Source organism: Trichechus manatus, unplaced genomic scaffold (genome assembly GCF_000243295.1).
Source record: "Trichechus manatus latirostris isolate Lorelei unplaced genomic scaffold, TriManLat1.0 scaffold00031, whole genome shotgun sequence".
Taxonomy (NCBI): Eukaryota; Metazoa; Chordata; class Mammalia; order Sirenia; family Trichechidae; genus Trichechus; species Trichechus manatus.
This window is the reverse complement of record NW_004443967.1, coordinates 4,200,356-4,214,796: the sequence shown is the minus strand read 5'-3', so window position 1 is coordinate 4,214,796 and position 14,441 is coordinate 4,200,356.

Below are 14,441 nucleotides of genomic sequence, written 5' to 3'. Positions count from 1 at the left end.
TACCTTTTCCTTTTCCTATTTCTGCCTCTAACATTTCTATCTGAAATTTGTTCTAAGCCTCACAATTCATCACCATGTTGTGTGATTTCACACCCTTTTAAAAGAACATCTTCATGCCAATGACTGCAAGAGAATGTTGGACAAATACATTTGTTTGACTGTCCCCTTCTGTCACTCCACCCTTACCCTTCCCTTCTCAATGACTTCTTTAGAGCAGGTGGAGAGGGGGGACAGTGGCCACATACCTCATTTACACTTTCAACAAGGAGAGTCATTCAAGAATGTCCCCAGGAGCCATCTCCCCAGTTCCTCACCAGCTGGGAGAATAATGATGTGACGAGGAAGTTCTTACCTTTTCTATTAAAAAATGTTTGGGGATAAGAAAAACATATAAGTAAATACAGGAACTAGACAGCTTCTTTCAGTGTGCTATTTATTCCCAGGAAAGGAACAAGCAGATAAAAGAACAGAGGCCCCTAGAGGAGTCCAGCAGTTTTCTGAGAGTGACTAATCACTGGGAACATCTGATGGAACTCTTCCTCTGGATGCCTGGCACCAGCAGAACATTCCACCAAGGTGGGCTCAGGCCCTGAGAAAACAAGCCTTATCCTCGATTCTTTTCCATCAGGGTCTTTCTTTTAGAGGTCGAGCCTTGTACCGCGGCCTTCTCCTCCCTCCAACATGGAGCCCAGCCTTGGGACACAGCCATTGTCCAGTGGTTACAAGTCCAGGCTCTGAAGTCAGACTGCTCAGGTTCAAATCCTTCTTCTGCTACTTAGTAACTGTGAGACTTTGGGCAATTAATGTTTGACCCGTGTGTAGAATGGGGATGATAATTCACCCTCATGGTGAGGATAGAATGAGTTGGTACATACTTAGAACAGTTCCTGGCACATAGTAATTGCTCAGTAAGTGTTGTTGTTGCTAGGTGCCATTGAGTAGGTCCCAACTCATAGATACCTTATGTACAACAGAACAAAACATTGCCCAGTCCTGTGCCATTCTCACAATATTTGCTATGCTTGAGCCCACTGTTGCAGCCACAGTGTCATTCCATCTTTTTGAGGGTCTTCCTTCTTTTCTTTGACCCTCTACTTTACCAAGCATGATGTCCTTCTCCAGGGAATAGTCCCGCCTGATAACCTGTCCAAAGTACGTGAGACGAAGTCTTGCCATCCTTGCCTCTAAGGAGCATTTTGGCTGCACTTCTTCAAAGACAGATTTGTTCATTCTTCTGACAGTCCATGGTATATTCAGTATTCTTCACCAACACCATAATTCAAAGGCATCAATTCCTCTCTGGTCTTCCTTATTCATTGTCTAGGTTTCACATGCATATGAAGCAATTGAAAATACCATGGTTTGGATCAGGTGCACGTTAGTGCTCAAAGTGACATCTTTGCTTTTTAACACTTTAAAAGGTCTTTTGCAGCAGATTTGCCTAATGCAATACCTCATTTGATTTCTTGACTGTCGCTTCCAGGGGCATTGATTGTGGATCCAAGTAAAATGAAATCCTTGACAACTTCAATATTTTCTATGTTTATCATGATGTTGCTTATAGGTCCTGTTGTGAAGATTTTTTTTTATGTTGAGATGTAATCATCATTCAACATTTTGCCCATACAGTAAATGTTGAGTATTGTTATTATCCTATATGTTTAACCCTGTCATAACAAATTGCCTTTCTACCCTAAATTCAAATCCATAAATCAGAACCTTCCAGAGTTTTAGCCTGCTGCTGACCATCAGTGGTAGGAATTCTCCAAAGATCTCTTCAAGAGCAGGCCCAGGGTCAAGAAGGGACCCATTCTCTGCTCACTGGCCTTGGCTCAGAGACATCTCCTTCGGTTGGAGGGGCGTCCCCACTCACAGGTTCAGGAGACCACAGCACAGGTCTATGAGACCCCTCAGGAGCTCCTGTGTCATGTTAACATTGGTGGGAATGGGAAAGGACACGCAAAAGCAGAAAGCTGAGACTTCCAGACCCTCCCTGAGGCACAAACCCGTGGAATATTGTCTCCTGTGGAATTCTGGAGTCACTCCTACTTTACCCCTTCTTGGGCATCAATGGACTTAGACAAAAGAAACTTACCCTACTGGTTCATATCAGTGTAGACTTCCTCTGTATCTCTCAGAGGAAGTCCTTTCAGCCATGAAAAGATACATTGGCTGTATAAAATCTGTTCCTAGGAAAATCAGGTATTAAGAAAAAACGATAACTGTCATACATTCAGTGCTCATGATGTGTCCGGTACAAGACTCAACATCATATGCATTCTTTCATTTGATTACCACCACAGCCCTGTGAACTAGGTACTCTATTATCTCCATTTTATGGATGATGGAACCAAGGTTCAGAGAGGTTAAGTATCTTGTCCAAGGTCACACAGCCAGGAAGTGGTGGAGCTGACGTTCAAATCCAGGTCTGTTTGACATCAGAACCCATCAGACAATGGAGCCTCCTAATAAAGAAATAGTTCCTCTGACCTCTCTTCTGATTGCTTCAGTATTTCAGTTCAATATGTACTTTCTTCCTTAGTAATAGAGACATTAGTGGTCTTGTGTATGGGACTTACTGTTCCCTATCAAACAAAAAAATTTTCCCACTCATTTTAGGTGATATTATGAAAAAGATACTTGACCCAGATATGCAGTATCTTTTGGAATAACCAGAGAGCAGCAAATGCCTCTTAATTAAGCCACGACCTTCACCCAGTTCATCTTTTTCCTGAATGCACTCTCTTTCTTTTCCTACCCAAACTGCTTTGAGTAAAAGCGAGGCTGGATTGGGAAACCATTAACCTATTTTTCTCTTCCCTTTCTAATATCTGCAGCTCCAGCTCATGCTCCAATCTCTCATTACCAGCTGCCCACAGGAAATTGCCACCGGAAGTCCCAGGGACACCTCCAATTCAACATGCCTGAGACAAAGCACATCCTCTCCCCTGGGCCCCAGCCCCCTTCCTGTTGGAGACACAATTGTTCTCCCAGCTTATGGAGCTCACAGTCAGAGAAGCCTCTTTGATGGCACCACTTCCTGCATTTCTAATATGCCAGGAGTCATCACATCCACCAAGGCTTCCTTCCCAGCATCCCTTGCATTTATCTCCTTCAACGTCTTGTCCTGAGTTCCAACCCTCCTCACATCTCCTCTGGACTCAGCACCCTTTACAATCTGACCGACACTGGATGCTAGAGAGATCTTGCCCCCAAAGAGTCTTCACTACATACTCACCTGCCCAACCATCTTCTGCGATTTCCTGTTGCCTGCTGCATCAAGTCAGCCCACAGTCAAGGGGCTCTATAACACAGCCCTCTCGAATTTGCTTCTTTTTCTAGTCAGATCTGTCTTCTTACTCTAACTTGGCTTACTTTACTCCCTCAGGCTAAAATTCCCTCCCCCTTCCTCTACACTTTCATCTTTAACACACCCATATGCCAAGATCTAGAAAGGTAAATTAGATTGAATGCCATTTCCCCACTCTGATTAATTGTTCTAACTGACTGGTGCTCTATGATGAGAAGAATTCTTTGTGAACGAAACCTGTGATTGATTAGTGATGTTTGCCATGGGTGTAGAAAGGAGAAATTGAAGGGCGTAGTCTACTTGATGGCAACCGGATTGGCTTTTTTTTTTTTTTTTTTTTTAAGTCTCTGCTAGAGTCAGCTAATACTCTACCTCTTCTGTGCAGCTTTGTGACAATAGCAGCCCTATGGGTCACCTTGAGAATGCTGCACTATTATATTAATAAACACCTAATTGGAATTGGCTCTAAGAATAAAAAACCGAGATCTGCCTTTAAGAAGGCCACAGTTAGGAGTCTATTTACCCAGGTTTTTATTACATATCATCTGCAACAGACAATTAATAATTATACTTGCAGTAATAATGGCTAACATTTATAAGGATTTACTCTGTGCCAGGTACATCATCTCATTTACTCATCATAACTCTGTGAAAGAGTTACTCTTTAAGGCCCATTTTACAGATGGGGAAACAATGTTCAGAGATATGAAGTAACTACATCTTCTCACTTATTGACTGTCTCATTATCCAACATTTTACATTTATGACAATAGTAAAAAAATCTACTATCTGACTATTTTGTGCGTTACGACATATGTCTGGCAGTAACAAACACTGAGGTGCAAGGTGAGAATAATGCTGGCTGTGACGGTTAAAGTTATGTGTCAGCTTGGCTGGGTTCTGCAGGTTTGGTAGTTATGTGATGGTGCAATTTGTCAGTAATGTAATGATGTAGTCATCTTCCATTTTGTGATCTGATGTGGTTATCCTTCATTTTCACATAATGACCTGGTCTTTGGAACCTAACCATGTTGAGAGGGTGTAGTTCAAGGTCACCCAGGCAGGATACACCCACCCAGGGCTGCCTTGTTATAAACCTTGGCTCTTATGCTAACACGTATTTTTCGTTTTCTTCGTTAGTATATAGTGCTGTTCTGCGCGATCCTGAACCAACTGCTTTTGGTAAAGGTGTTACAAATAGACTGGAAGGCCTTAGAAGACAGAAATCTGCTGCATGTTTTGTTAAATCCTTCCTCCACATCCTACCAAACACAGCCCTGGACCAGAGGTGATACACACTTGGAGTCTCCTTGATGCTTATTTTGAGGCTGCTCAGGCCCTATTAGTTCGCTTTCTACTTCTCTTTTAACATATTTCCAAGGCACTGGAAAGAAGATCACAGATACATACAGGATAGGTGAGTCTAGGCTCAAATATCACTCAGGGCCCCTAAAAGGACTGTGCTCCAGGAAGCAAAAATATCCCCTTCTCTGCCAGAAAAAACAAACCAAACCCGTTGCCATTGAGTCAATTCCGACTCATAGTGACCCATAGGACAGAGTAAAACTGCCCCATAAGGTTTCCAAGGAGGACTTAGTGGATTCGAAGTGCTAACCTTTTGGTTCACAGCTAAGTTCTTAACCACTGTGCCACCAGGGCTCCTCTTCTCTGCAGCCTCTGTGAAATCCTGAGCTTTTACAGATGCAGCAGCAGCAGCTTTTGGTCACAAGAGGGCAGTAAAGACAAGGCTACCAGGACCAAATTCCACTAGACTCTCATCCAGGCCTCACAGACCTGTGGAGACCTGGCAGCAGTTGTTCAGTTTCTTTTATTACGGCCACTGTTGTAAACCCTCGGACGAAACATACCACAACAAGCTCATGCAAAGATCTAATTGATGATTTCTCTGCAACTTCCAGCAAAAACTAAGAGCAAACTTGCAGTTATTCATTCATTAATTTATTTTTTTTGACATGCATTTATTGAGCACCTACTATACTCCAAGCACTGTGCTGTCTAGTAGGAGGTGACAGACAAGTGAACCGACAACTCTAGTACAGGTTTTCAAAGGGCTTCTGACACCCAGAAGTGACATTGACCTTTTCCTCCTGGATGCATCCAGAATGGCCTCTCAGAGGAGGTGACGTTTGAGTTGTGTCTTGGGGAAGGTATGGGAGTTTACCAGATAGAGAAGGCTGGAGATGGGGGAATCCCAGACAAAGGAAACAGGAGAATGGTGGCTGCAGAAGTCGTTGCAGTGGGAATGAATATTTTTACTGTTGCCGTGGGCAGGGAGTTTGATGGCTATCTTCAGATGGAGATTCTGGAAATGCTCCTCTGACTTTTTTGGTCAGGTTTATAACCACCCATGGGAGTGGAACTGTAAGCACTGGCTACAGAAGAGCAATGGGAACCATTTTTTTTAGAAAGTTCTTGTGATTGTAGTCTATCTGAGCAGGTTCATGGGAGTTTCTCCCATCTCCACCTCCCCCACCAGGATGAGGGTGACCTGAAGGCCCAGTAACAGGCCGCTGACCATAAGCAGGATTTCCAGCCTTGCTTTTTCTCCTGGAGCTTTTTTCTCACAATGGCCTTTTCCTCTTTTTCTCCTGCTTTAGGCCTTGCCCAGATTCTATGGGCAAACATCAGCAGCCCTGAGCCTCCAGGTGTAGGGCAGGAGCTTACCTGGTCATTGTGGTCAGCCCCGAGCTTGAATCTAGGCTCTGTCCATGTCTTGGCTCTAGGAATTGGACTTGTCACTTAACCTCTCTGGACCTCTGTTTCTTCATCTGGGAAATTGGCATCACAGTCCCTACCACCTAGGTTGGTGGTGAGGAGTAACAGAGATGACTGTGTATGAATCCGGGGCCCCACAGGCCTAAGCTCAGGCTCCCAGCATGCCTGAGCCCCTTGGGGCAATGACTGGGCATGCTAGGGTGTGAGGGTGCGGGCAAACAGCCATAGCTTTATCTCCCTGCAGAACCCACTCAGGGAAGTTGGGTACCCTCACTCCTTCAGTATGGGGAACCTCCTCAAGGAGGCAGTACCCAGAAACAGTTGGGTGAGGCTCTTCAAGTGGTCTCCTCAGTGCTGCCCCTTAGCCCAAGGAAGCTGGCCGCTGAGAGGGCCTGTTGTGAACAGAAGGAGGGAGTACAATGTGGGAGCCAACCTCTGCGGGGTGCTAGAGAGAAAGCCATGGCCCCTCTAGGGGAAGATGGTGCCCCAAAATGGGCAGGTTGGATTGGAGGAGAGCAGCAGGGACTGCAGGTCTGGCCAGGAGGGAGACATCAATCCAGCAACTGGGGAGCCAAGTGGAGACGGGTGGGATGACCCCAGGGAGGAGAGAGTGTAAAAGATGTGAGTCAAGTGAGAGAAAGGACGTGTACATTCATCATCACCATCATCAAAAATGGTGACTTTAATTTACGGAACACCTACCACACCCCAGGCATTTTCCATACACGTAATCCCCTCAGACTTCCTTCCAGGTAGGTACCACTATTATTCCCATTTACAGATGAAGACACCAAGGCTCAGAGTGTCTGAGGAATTTGCGGCTTGCTAAAAAGCAGCAGGAGCAGGCTCTTTTCGTTCCCACACTGCTTCTGTGAAAGAATTAATCACTCTAGATCCAAAAGGGAAAAGCCCCGTTATTCTTTTCTTTGACAATTCAGTTACTCTTAGTTAAAATAAATCTAACTTGGAGGCACATTCTGAAAACCAGCTGATGCTTAAGAGCTGAGTAGTGACAAAAACAGAACCCTGGGTGCAGAAAATGGTCAGCGGGGAGGTGCCCCACATACCTGGAAGCTGGCCCTGGGCCCTTCTGTCCTTCTCCCTCCCCCATTCAATCCTAGAGCTGAGGGGGCTGGGCAGAGCTTCACAGCATCCCCTTACCCTACTCAGGCTTGCCTGGGAGTGAACACCCACCCAGGATGGGACTTCCAGCTCCTGCCCCACTGTAAGCCAATGATTGAGAACCAGATAGGCCTTGGTTCAAGTCCCCACAGTGGCTGTGTGGCCTTGGGCAGATATCCTAACTTCTCTGGGCATCAATTTCCTTACCTGTACCAGTTACCGTTGCGTCAACTCCAACTCAAGCGACCTCATGTGTGTTAGAGTAGAACTGTGCTCCACAGGGTTTTCAATGGCTGATGTTTTGGAAATAGATCACCAGGTCTTTTTTTCTGAGGTGCCTCTGGGTGGCCTCAAACCTCCAACGTTATGGTTAGCAGCCAAGCACATTAACCATTTGCACCATCTTACCTGTAAGATGGGAATAATACCCAACTTGCACAAATCTAAGGTGTCACTGGGTATAAGATGCCCTATTATGGCACAGTGGTTAAGGGCTATGGCTGCTAACCAAAAGATGGGCTGCTAAACAAAAAGGCTGGCAGTTCGAATCCACCAGCTGCTCCTTGGAAATCCTATGGGGAAGTTCTGCTTTATCCTATAGGGTCACTATGAGTCAGAATCGACTCAAAAGCAATGGGTTATTATTTTACTTACCACTGAAAACAATTTTTTTAAATGCTGCCAATTAAACTGTGACTTAATACTGAAATGCTGTTAATGGTCAGACACATCCAAACTGGGGTGGTATGAAAATATGTAGAGGATGTCTGTTGTAGAATTGATGACTTAGGGTAACTGCGCCCCCCTCCTAGGGTTGTCGTGGGGAGAAAGTGAAATGCTACACACACAGCCCTCCACCCTCTACCTGGCAGAATCCACCACCCCATTAATGGGAGCCGCAATGGTGCGTGTCCCATTATCCACATCGTCTCTTGTTTATGGGGTCCCCATCAGAATCCCCTCTGCTCTTGGGGGTGTCTTCCCAAGTGCCCCCCAGAATGAGCCCCCATGGGGCTCTTCTCCCTTCTTCTGCCTCCCTCCCTCCTCCTCACCCTGCTCTCTCAGGAGTAATTTCTCCCCAGACAAGAGCTTGGACCCAATCCCCTCAGAAATAGAGAAAAGAAAAATACCGTTAGAAGTTCTCTGGGAAGATTTGATTTTCCTCTCTCTCCTTTCGGTGAGCATGTCAGCCTCCCACCTGGCTCTTTGAAAGCTGGAACATTAGCTGGGTCAGCAGACGAGCCAAATAAACTGCAGAACTTCTCCACCTCGGCAAAAGTTTTCTTTCTTCTGAGGCATGATTGAGCTCTCTATTCTATCCCCAGCACTTGGCTGCGCGCTCTCTGGAAAGCCAGGCTCTTTCACCTTCTCAAAAAACTTCCATGATGATCTACCTAAAGAGGTGAAAGTCCAGTTTGGTACCTCTCCAACTCGCTGCAGCCCCGGAGAGCAACCAGCGAGGGCTTGGCAGTCTCTGTCACCCTGTAACTGGTGATTTATTGAGGAGCTAGCAGTCATCCATCACCCGGGCGAAGCAGTGTCATTGGCAGGGACAGGGAGGGCCACTGTGCTCAGCCTTGTCCAAGGATCTGAAGATCTAAAATACCTTTCTCAAAGATTATTCTGGAAATCTAATGAGATAACACATCCAAGCATATAGTACAGGACCTGGCACTTGTAAATAATTCTCTGTCCATCCCCTACCCCCATATAGCATTCCTGGCAGATTTGGTCCTCAGACAAAAAGAAATAGGACAACTGGGCACTATTTTGTCTAGTGGCCTTTTCCCTAAGGGAGCAAAGTCGACTTTGTCCATAACACCAGGAGAAGCTCCTAGGACCCCCTCCTTGTGCCCCTGCATCACATCTCTCCCAGTGAGTCAAAATAATACAGCCTTGATAACTCCCAGTTTGCCCATTAAAATAAAAGTCACTTTCTAGAAATAACGTTGCATTGTACATGGCTTTCTTCCCAGCTGCTTTAGGTTGCGATACTCCCTGTTGGTTATGAAGTCGAAAAATACATTCACATCTGTCCTTGATCTGGTAAGGCAAGAACATAATAACTCAGCAACACAAAGGCATTCTTCCACACTCCTTCCAAAAGGGCAGTTCCCATCAACCATGTTCGTTAGTAAGAGCTTCTTTACATATGTTTTTGATGCCAAGACTGTAACATTTTGACTTTTTCTCCTACTCCAAAGTGTTATCCAAATAAATAAGAATTAGATGATGTTTGTTTAAACTTAGCTACATGACCTAAGATTCCTGTTTCTCTTCTGACTTCAGCATAAGGCTTAGCTACTTAATCCCTACACTTTCAAGCATGTATTTTATTTATTTATTTATTTATTTAATCAAATCTATTTATGCTGTGAACAACCTCTTCTTCGACAAATAAACAAGCAAGGCGATTGCTTTGTATTCTCACCAAGGAGGAATGAAAGAAAGCTATGCTGCAGAAGCCTTGTGGCTACCTATTTGCTGGAGCATTTTACTTCCCCATCCTGATCCATGTAGATTTTTTCTGTATTCCTAACACAGGTCCCACTACCATCTGTCAGTCTGTCATACTGCAGTGGCTTGCATGTTGCTATGATGCTGGAAGCTATGCCAACAGTATTTCAAATACCAGCAGGGTCGCCCACGGTGGACGGTTTCAGCAGAGCTTCTAGGGTAAAACAGACTAGGAAGAAAGGCCTGGGGATTACTTCCAGAAATTAGACAATGAAAACTTTATGGATCACAACAGAAAATTGTCGGATGTAATGCTGGAAAATGAGCCCCTAGGCTGGAAGGCATTACACAATAGCTGCCACAATGGACTCAAACATGCCAGTGATAGTGAAGATGGTGCAGGACTGGACAACGTTTTGTTCTGTTGTGCGTGGGGTTGCCACGAGTGAGAACTGACTCAACTGCAACTACCAACAGCAACACTGGTCACTGGAGAGTAGGAAGGAAGGAAGGCAGGGAGGGAGGGGGAAAAGAAGGAAAGAGAGGGAAGAAAGAAAGAGAGAAGGAGGGGAGAGAAGCATCCAAATAATTGACTGGCCCTTTCCATGGTTCATTTTGGTGTTGTGTAGACCTAAATGGTTTTGCCAACAGTTTCCTCTTGTCAGCTGGATTATGATCTCCTTAGAGAAAAGAACCTTACCTTATTCTTCTCTAGTACGTCTCTACCAAATCTCTAGTATTTAACACTAAACCAGAAAACCAAACCCATCGCCATCGAGTTAATTCTGACTCATAACGACCCTATAGGACAGAGTAGAACTGCCCCATAGTGTCTTCAAGGAGTGGCTGGTGGATTCAAACTGCTGACCTTTTGGTTAGTAGCCGAACACTTAACCACTGCACCACCAGGGCTCTAGTATTTAACACAGTGCCTGGCATATAGCAGGCGAAAAATACGTATTTTTTAAAATGAAATAGTTGAACTCAGAGCTAACAAAGTACCACCTGGCAGAGAGCAAAACTCAGCTGAATGACTAAGAGATAGATCTTTGGATGCTGACATGACCCATAACCATTTCAAGTTAAATATAGCACCTGTCAATGTGTTTATTAATCTGATAGCCAACCATTTCCAAATCAGAGTCAATACAGTCTATGCCTTATTAATATTCTACTATTCTCAAACAAAGAATTCTGTCAACCAAGAATTCTCCATTCAAAAAAACTAACCTACAGTTATGAAGGAGAAATTAAGACATCCCAGATAAGCAAAAGCAAAGAGAATCTGGCACTAGTAGACCTGTCCTACAAGAAATTCCAAAGAGTGTCTTTCAGTAAATTGAATCTATATAAAGAAAGAAAGAACACTGGTAAAGGTAACTACATACTTAAATATAAAAGTCAATATTAATCTATTTTTGGTTTGTAACTCTTTTGTTCTATATGATATAAAATACAACTGCACAAAACAATAATTATAAATCTTTGTGACTGGGCACACATATATAAAGATGTAATTTGTGACAATAACGACATAAAGGAAGGAGCAGAATGATGTAAGAGCAAAGTTTTTCATATTATTGAAACTAAGTTGGCATTAATCTGAACTAGATTGTTATAAATGTGTTCGTTGTAATCCCAAGGCCAACCACTAGGAAAATAACTCAAAAATGTATATGAAAAGAAACAAGGGAATTAAAATGGTATACTAGAAAATATCTATTTAACACAAAAGAAGGCAATAATGGAGGAATTGAAGAACAAAATATATGACATATAGAAAGCAAATAGCAGCATAGCAGAAGTCCACCTTATCAGTGACTACATTAAATGTAGATACATTAAACTCTCATTTAAAAGACAGAGATAGGCAGATGGATTAAAAAATAATCACTACATGCTGTTTAAGGAGCCCTGGTGGTGCAATGGATAAGTGCTCGGCTGCTAACCGAATGTTGGTGGTTTGAACCCACCAGCTGCTCCGCAGGAGAAAGATGCAGCAGTTTGCTTCTGTAAAGATTTACAGCCTTGGAAACCTTACGAGGCAGTTTTACTTTGCCCTATAGTGTCACTATGAGTCAGAATTCAACACGACAGCAATGGGCTTGGTTTTTTGGTTTATATGCTGTTTATGAGGGATTCACTTTAAATTCAAAGACAAAAATATGTTGAAAGTGAAAGGATGAAGTAAGATATTCCATGCATACAAGTAAATCAAAAGAGAGCTGGAGTCGCTGTACTAATATCAGACAAAATAGATTTTAAATTAAAATAGGCAAAGAAGGACATTATGTAATGAGAAAAGGGTCAATCCATCAAGAAGAATATAACAATTATGAACAAATATGCCCCTAATAAAAAAGCCACAAAATATATGAAGCAAAAATGGACAGAATTGAAGGGGGAGAAATAGTTCAACAGTAATAGTTGGAGACTTCAGTATCCCACATTCAGTAAGGGATAGAACAACTAGCCAGAAGATCATCAAATAAATTGAATATCCAAACAACACTATAAACCAACTAGACCTAACAGACATGTAGAATACTCCACCCAACAACAGCAGAATACATATTCTTCTCAAGTGCCCATGGAACATTCCCCAGGATAGAATATATGTTAGGCCACAAAACAAGTCTCAATGAATTTTAAAATATTGAAATATGCAAAGTATCTTCTCTGGCCACAGTGGAATAAACTTAGAAATCAATAACAAAGCAAATATGGAAAATTCACATACAAGTGCAAATTAAGCAATTTCTTCTGGATGAATTTTTTTTTTTTTTTATTGTACTTCAGGTGAAGGCTTACAGAACAAATAGTTTCTCATGAAACAGCAGTACACATGTAAACAACACACTCAAATAATCAATCGGTCAAAGAAAAAAATCGCAAGAGAAATTAGAAAACACTTTGAGATTAATGAAAATTAAAAAAAAAACTTAAAGGATCAGCTAAAGCAGTGTTCAGAAGGAAATTTATAGTTATAAAAACCTATATTAAAAATGGAAGAAAGATCTTAAATCAATAATCTAATCTTTCACTTTCAGGAACTAGAAAAAAGAAGAGCAAACTAAATCCAAAGCAAGCAGAAGGGAGGAGATAATAAAGATAGGAGTGGAGATGAGTAGCAGTGGAACATTGTCTGATACAGTGCTGGAAGATGAGCCCCTCAGGTTGAAAGGTACTCAAAATACTACTTGGGTAGAGCTGCCTCCTCAAAGTAGAGTCGACCTTAATGATATGGATGTAGTAAAGCTTTCGGGACTTTCATTTGCTGATGTGACATGATTCAAAATGAGAAGAAACGGCTTCAAACATCCATTAATAATCGGAACACGGAATGTATGAATCTAGGAAAACTGGAAGTCATCAAAAATGAAATGGAACAAATAAACATCAATATCCTAGGCATAAATGAGCTGAAATGGACCAGTATTGTCCATTTTGAATCAGACAAGCATATAGTCTACTATGCCGAGAATGACCAATTGAAGAAGAATGGCGTATTCATTGTCAAAAAGAACATTTCAAGATCTACCCTGAAGTACAATGCTGTCAGTGGTAGGATAATATCCATATGCCTACAAGGAAGAACAGTTAATACAACTATTATTCAAATTTACACACCAACCACTAAGGTCAAAGATGAAGAAATTGAAGATTTTTACCAACTTCTGCAGTCTGAAATTGATCAAACATGCAATGAAGATGCATTAATAATTACTGGTGATTGGCTTGGGTCATTGTGTTTTCAGTTGTCTCATATGCATGTGAAGCCTAGACAATGAATAAGGAAGACCTGAAGAAGGATTAATGCCTTCGAATTATGGTGTTGGTGAAGAATATTGAATATACCATGGACTGCCAGAATGAACAAGTCTGTCTTTGAAGAAGTATAGCCAGAACGCTCATTAGAAGCAAGGATGGCAAGACTTTGTCTCACATGCTTTGGACTTGTTCTCAAGAGGGACCAGTCCCTGGAGAAAGACATCATGCTTTGTAAAGTAGAAGGTCAGTACAAAAGAGGAAGTCCCTCAAGGAGATGGATTGACACAGTGGCTGCAATGATGGGCTCAAGCGTAGCAATAATTGTGAGGATGGCACAGGACTGGGCAGTGTTTTGTTCTGTTGTACATAGTATCGCTATGAGTGGAAACCAACTTGACCGCACCTAACGACAACAGAGTGGAGATAAATGAGACAGAGAATAGAAAAACAATGGAGAGAATGAGGGAAACCAAAAGTTGGTTCTTTGAAAAGCTGAACAAAATTGACAAACTTAAGCCAGGCTTTTCCAAGAAAAAAAGAGAACATTCAAGTTACTAAAATCAGGAGTAAAATAAGGGCCATGGTGTCCAGGAGGCATCTGTGCTATAGGGTAGAAGCCTTGGATTTGGAACTGGAAAACTAAAGCTAGAGTTTGTGATCTCTTCTCACTTTTATTGGTTGAGTTATTCGGGGTAAGTCATTCTGTTTTAGAGATAAGAAAACTGAGGCTTAAAGAGATGAGTATTCCTCTATTGGAAAGTGACATTGTAAAACTTCAGCGATGTGAAATGAGTGTGGAAGCACTTTGAAAAGTTATATTGTTTAATTTACAAAAAAAAGTAAAATATTTTTGTTTTGAAAAATAAGACAGCATACCTCTTTTATTATGTTTATAGTTAAAAGTGATATAAGTCATCTCTGAATAAATTTTCACAGTATAAAATTTAAAGGGATAGGTAAATATACAAAAAGTGAACGTCCCCTTCACCCTTCTTCCAGTCCCACACCCCTTCCCAGATGCAATCACTCTTCACAGTTTGACACG